Source organism: Trichosurus vulpecula, chromosome 3 (genome assembly GCF_011100635.1).
Source record: "Trichosurus vulpecula isolate mTriVul1 chromosome 3, mTriVul1.pri, whole genome shotgun sequence".
Taxonomy (NCBI): Eukaryota; Metazoa; Chordata; class Mammalia; order Diprotodontia; family Phalangeridae; genus Trichosurus; species Trichosurus vulpecula.
In genome coordinates this window covers 55,257,753-55,265,108 of record NC_050575.1, presented here as the reverse complement: position 1 = coordinate 55,265,108, position 7,356 = coordinate 55,257,753, and positions in this window count along the sequence as shown.

The window sequence follows — 7,356 nt, the reverse complement described above, 5'->3', positions numbered from 1 at the left end:
ACTCAGTAAATAATCGTTGGTTTATATTTAGATTCTTTGAAATTTTTAGACTCCTGAATAAATTCCTTGACAAAATGGACATATTATAGACATTTTCCTTAATATTTTATTGGCCTCTTTCTTTTTACAATTACTACATTTCTTGAAAAATTGAACCTTCCATTGGAAGAGAGAGTAGTTGCGCAGAAGTATCCAGTGCTGGAACTCTGCCTAACGATGACACTCTGAACTAGAAGATTTCTGGCTTTGCCTATAGGAAAAGAAGGAGGTATTTTTCTCCATCTGTTCATGTGTGATATTATTTGTTTTCCAGATGCTCAAGAGTTTGGAATTTCCTTTTAATGATCTTTTCATTTAAAAAGATTGTGTATCTTTTTCTTTTGGTTTTATTTTGTTTCAGCATCAAGTTACACAAATCATCCTACATTTCTTGAATACTTCATCTTTGTCATTTCCAATTATATTTCATTATATCCCTTTATAATAGTTTATTCAGTTCTTGTCCAATGAACAGGTACCGATTTGTCCCAGTCCTGTGGCAAATCAAAAAGTTCTATTCAGTTTGGAATATGTTGGACTGTATGCATTAATATGTGTGCATGTTTCCACTAATAATCTCATTGACCTTTTATTAGTATATCTGAATTCCTTGGAACACGTACTCAACAATGAGACCACTGAATCAAAGAATATGAAGAGCTTATTAAATTTTCTTGCATGATTTTTTCAATAATCGTCCTTCTTGACCTCTTTAAGGAAGGTTCCCCTCCCTCAAATCTCTTGAATCTTTTTTAGTCTCCTTAAAGTGTCTTACTAGTTCTCACCATTTCCTCCTGGATACTACCTTCCTTTGAATTTTCATGATTTTAATGTCTTTAGGTGTCTTCAGGTACTCCTACTCATCTAGTCACCATGATTACTTTACTGGATTATTTAAGTAATAATAAATTAATTAATATCCACCCACTCCTTTACTGGATTAATATCCCTCCATTATCCTTCCCCACCCACTTGCCTACTGTGAGTACATTCAAAGATTCTGTCTTGGAGTTTTCTTCTTCTTTTCTCTCTTGGTGATTTCTTCAATTTCCTGGCTTCAATTATCATGTCTATACAAATGTTTCTACGTAAACTTAGCTCTTTCTGAGATTCACCCAACATCTTTTTGGACTTTCCAAAATTAATATCCCATAGTCATCTCAAATTCAAAATATCTAAAATAGAACTCATTTCCTTCACCCCCTACCCCAACCTTCCTCTTTTCCTAACATCCCTATTTTTGCTGAGGGAATGATTACCTAGCCTTCCAGGGTCACAACATTAAAGTCATTCTCACTTCCCCATTTCATTTTCTCTCATCCTATGTAGCCAAATCAATTTCTCAGTATTATCAATTCTATCCTCACAAAATCTTTTGTGTCCAGTTTTTTCTCTCCACTCAAACAGACAGCAACTATCTTAGTTCAGGCCTTCATTACCTTTTACTTAGACTATTTCTATAGCTTCTGAATTAAGAGGTAGCATAGTACATTGAAGAAAGGAGACATGAATTTTGGAGTCAGAGGACACATCTTTTCAAATACAGTCTCTGTAAGTTTTTACTTTTTATGAACTTGAATATGTCATTAAGTCTTTGGGTCTCATATTACTCAATATAAAATGAAGGGAAATGAAATATCCTTTAAGATCTTCACAATTTGGAATCTATGATCCTATCATGGTATTAATTTGTTTCTCTCCCTCAAATCAACTGCCAAATTATTTTCCTAACATGTAGGTCTGATGTCACTTCTCTTCTCAGTAAGTTCCAGGGGCCCCCTATTGCCTATTGGATAACATAAAAATTCCTCTGCATGTCATTTAAAGTTCTTTGTAACCTAGCTCCAACTTACCTTTCCAGACTTTTCACATATTATTGGCCTTCACAAAGGCTATGATTCAGTCAAAATGGTCTTCTTGCTGTTTCATTCACATGACATTACATCTCTTCTCTCCATACTTTTGAAAGCTGTCCCCCATGACTAGGATGTACTCCTTCCTTATGTTAAGTCTTAGACTATCTGTCTTACTTTAAAGATAAACTCAAGTGCCATCTTCTACAGGAGGCCTTTCCTGATAAGCCTACCTGCTATTCTCTCATAGCCCAATAAACTTTGAATACTTTTGTTTGCATCAATATATGTACATGTCCCTCTTGACAGAAAGTAAGCTCATTGGGAGCAGAATCTGTTTCACTTTTGTCTCTTTATCTTTCATATCCTTTCTTTGTGTCTAGGTCAGTGTTTAACACAAAATAGATGCATAATAAATGTTTGTTGTTTAATTAATGCTTCCAAATTGTTTTCTAAAAGAGTCAAATCAAACCACAGTTTCATCAATAGTGTATGAATATGTCTGTTTTCCCAAAGCCCGTACAAGGTTGATTATTTTTATCTTTTTTCAACTTTACCAGCATACAGGTTGTGAAGTAAACTATCTGGGTTGTTTTAATTTGTATTTATTTTAGGTGTATTGATTTAGATTATTTTTTCATATGATTTGCAATTCTTCTTTTGAAAGTTGTTCATGCCTTTTGAACATTTTTTCTATTGAGGAATGTCTCTTGGACTTGTGTTGTCTCCTATCAATATTCTATATATTTTATATATCAGAAATTTTATTAGGTTTATTTCAGGCAAAGATTTGTTTTCAGAACTGGAGTGTATCTCTTATTACATTTTTAAAGATTTTTTTGAATAACAGGTTTTTAATTATATGTAATCAAAATTTTGTTATTTTATAAGTATATCTGAAATGTAGGATGTCATAAGGGATTCAGAAATGGCTTCTAGGTCACAAGGATCTAGGTCCAAATCCACTTTTTAGATGTTGTCTGTATAATTCTCATAAAATAAAATCACTTAACATATCAGAAGCACAGGTAATTATTTACAACTAAAAGTTTCAAAGGAGTTGGCATTCAGAAATAGTAGGGGGAGTTCACTCATTGTAAATTCTCTATAATGCTGAAATCACAGAAGTGAAGGAGAAAAAGAATATAGATCACCTCTAGACTTTGTTTAGTTAAAAATTATCCCTTCAACTACTGTGACCTGTAACTCCTTTTATTCTAGTCTAACTTTTTTATGAAATGAATTTTTAAAACATTATTTTATTCCTTCCCCTCTCCCCCAATTACAAGTTACCCCAGTGCTTATTGTACTGGATGTAGTAAGAGACATTGTTTAGTAAGTCCATTACTTATATCCACTTTTGGTCAAAAGGAAGAGGAAGTACTGAGGGGCAGTTTCACTTCTGGTCTTAAAGGATCAGGGACCCTGAGGCATAGTATAAATTGCAATCTTGAGGGATCAGGGGGCCTTTCTAGATAAGGACCGGAGTGCACACTAGGAGAGCATTTACCACACCTCTCCCCAGATCACACCTCCTTGGAAGCTAAAAAATTACCATTCTTCAGAATTAGCTCTGACAGCAACAGTGTGAAGAAAACTAAAGCTTTATAAGTGCCCCTCAACCCCCACATTAGGAACATAGCCCAACATTAACACGAAGTCCCAAATCAAGAAATATGGTCAAAAAACAAACAAACAAATAACCAAAACAACAAAACCATGACCACAAAAATACTATGGTGACAGGGAAGATAAAGACATAAACTTAGAAGAAAAAGCAAAACAGCTATAAACAAAATTTCAAAAAAAATAAAAATGAAGTAGAAACAAAGCCAACAAGAATTCCTGAAAGAGCTAAAAAGAAAAAGATTTTCAAAATCAATTAAGAGTGAGAGAGGAAAAAGTAGATAAAAATGAAAGCAAAAGAAGAAAATCATGAAAAGACAATAGCTTGGTAAAAGAGGCACAGAAATACTTAAAAAAGAACACTTGAAAAACCCTAGAATTGGCCAAATGTAAAAAAAATAAAAATAACTCCTTAATATCTGAGAGTCTATCTGCCAAGACAAACCCAGGGCCTATATGAACATAATTATGAAACACTTTTCACACAAATAAAATCAGATCTAAATAAATGGGAAAATGTCAGTTGCTCATGGTTAGAATGAGCTAATATAAAAAAATGACATTTTTACCTAAATTAATTTATTTTTTCAGTGCCATACCAATCAAACTACCCAAAAATTATTTTACAGAGCTCAATAAAATAATAGCAAAATTCATCTGGAAGAGCAGGAGGTCTAGAATATCTAGGGAATTAATGAAAAGAAATGCTAGGGAAGGTGGCCTAGCCATACCAGATATTAAACTGTACTATAAAGCAGCAGTCATCAAAACTACTTGGTACTGCCTAAGAAACAGAGTTGTGGATCAGTGGAATAGGACAGGTACACAAGATGGAGAAGTCAACGACTACAGCAATCTGCTCTTTGATAAACCCAAAGAGGCCAGCTTCTGGGCTAATAATTCACTATTTCACAAAAACTGCTGGGAAAATTGGAAAATGATAGGGCAGAAACTGGGCATAGACCAATATCTTTCACCATATATCAAACTAAAGTCAAAATGGGTTCATGATTTAGGAATAAAGGATGACACTATAAGTAATTTGGGAGAGCAAGGAATAGTTTACCAATCAGGTTTATGGGAAAGGAAAGAATTTATGATACAAGAGATAGAGAGCACTACAAAATGCAAAATGGATAATTTTGATTATGTTAAATTGAAAACTTTTTGTATTAAAAAAAGTCAATGCAACAAAGATTAGGACGGAGGCAGAAAATTGGGAGAAAATCTTTACAACTGGTGTCTCTGGTAAAGGACCTCACCTCTAAAATATACAAGGAATTGAGCCAGATATATAGGAATACTAGTCATTCCCCAATTGAGAAATGGTCAAAGGATGTGAACAGGAAGTTTTCAGAGGAAGAAATTAAAGATATCTATAGCCATATGAAAAAAATGCTTGAAATCACTACTGATTAAAGAAATGCAAATCAAAACAACTCTTACGTACCACATCTCAGACTGGCTAAAATGACAAAACAGGAAAATGATAAATGCTGGAGAGGATGTGGGAAAATTGGAACATTGTTACATTGCTGGTAGAGTTGTGAACTGATCCAGCCATTCTGGAAAGCAATTTGGAACTATGCCCAAAGGGCTATAAAAATGTCCATACCCAATACCACTTCTAGGGCTATATCCCAAAAGGATTACACAAATGGGAAAAGGACACATATGTACAAAATTATTTATAGTGGCTCTTTTCGTAGTAGCAAAGAATTGGAAATCAAGGGGATTCCCATCAATTGGGGAATGGCTGAACAAGTTGAGGTATATAAATGTAATGGAATACTATTGTGATATAGGAAATGGGGAAGATAAGGACTTCACAATAACCTGGAAAAACCTACATGATAGGTTTTTATAGAGCTGAGCAGAACTAGGAGAACAATATACATGACCACAGATATATGGATTCTGTCATGACTAACCATGATAAACTTTGCTCTTCTCAGCAATACAAGGTTCAAAGACAACTCCAAAGGACTCATAAGGGAGAGAGCCATCTACATCCAGAGAAAGAACTATGGCGTCTGAATGCAGATTGAGGCAAAATGTTTGCTTTCCTTTTTTTTCTTTTGTTTTTTTTTTTCTCTTCTCTCTTTTTTTAAAATTGTGTTTCTTCTCTCTCATGACTCATTCCATTGGTCATAATTCTTTTTTACAACTTGACTATTGTGTAAATAAATTCAATGCGAAGTTATATGTAGAAGATCTTTCGGACTCCATGCCATCTTGGGGAGGGAGGGGGAAGGGGGGAAGAAAATCTGGAACTCAAAATCATGCAGAACTGAGTGTTGTAAACTAAAAATAAAAAAAAAAATCTTAATAAAAAAGGCATAATTGGCCAAATGGAAAAAAAGGGTACAGAAGCTGTCTGAAGATAATAATTTCTTAAAAATTAGAATTGGGCATGTGGAAGGTAATGACTTCATGAGACATCAAGAATAAAAAAAAAAACAAAGTTAAAAAAATGAAATTGTAAAACTCTATTAAAGAGGGGCCTTCCCCTTCCCCTTTAAAAGCTAAATAAATCTAACCATAAAATAAATAAAAAGAAGTCAAGGAGTTGAATAGAATATTAGAAAAGTTATATATGATAGACCTTTGGAGAGCACTGAATGGGAATAAGAAGGAGTATAACTTTTTTCCTCAGGTGTACCTGGACCATTCTCAAAACTTGACTATGTATTAGGGCAGTATGTTTTCTTCTACATTTTTCATGGACTTCCTGAAATCCTTTGGTGGGCCGCAGGTTGTGCATGCCTATATTATGGCATAAAAACGCACGACCAAATTCAGATAAGAAGTATTTAATGCACCTTTGTAGACCATAATGCAATAAAACTTACATTTAATAAATGGTCATGGAAGCATATATTAAAAGTTAATTGGAAACTAATCTAATCTGAAGGAATAAGTGGATCAAAGAACAAATCATAAAAATAATAATTATTTCATTAATGAGAATGACAACAAGGAGACAACATCCAAAAATTTGTGGGATGTAGCCAAAGCAATACTTAGGAGAAATTTTTTATCTTTCAATGTGTATACTAATAAAAGAGAGAGAACAGATCAATGAATTGGGCATGCAACAAGAAAAGCAACAACCTAGAAAAACAACAAATTGAAAATCTCCAATTAAACACTGAAATTGAAATCCTGAATCTCAAAAGAGATTAATAAAATTGAAAGTAAAAAGAATGAACTAGCCAATAAAACTAGGAGGACATTTTTATAAAAAAATATAGTATTGATAAACTGTTGATTAATATGATTAAAAAAACAAATTGCTAATATCAAAAATGATGAGTGAATGCACCACCAACAAAGATGAAATTATACCAGTTCTTAAGATTTATTTTGCCCAATTATATGACAGTAAAACTAGGTGAAATGAGTGAATATTTATAAAAAGAAACTATCTAGATTAACACAAGAAGAAATAGAATATCTTAGAAAAAGTAATTGGACAAGACAACAATGAGGTCCCTAAGCAAAAATCCCCAGGAACACCTGGATTCATGACTGAATTGTACCCACATTTAAAGAACAATGAATCCCAATACCATATAAACTACCTGCAAGAAATAGTTAAAAATGAATTCTACCAAATATTTTTTATGATGCAAATACTATTTTGATACTTAAACCAGGGAGAGCAAAAACAGAGGAAAAAAACCCTGAAACAATAGATCATTTTCCTTAATGAATATTGAAGTGAACTCTTTAAATAAAACACTAGCAAGAAGATGACAGCCAAAATCACCAAGATCACACACTGTGACAAGATAAGATTTATACCAGGAAGGCAGGGCTATTTCAATATTAGGAA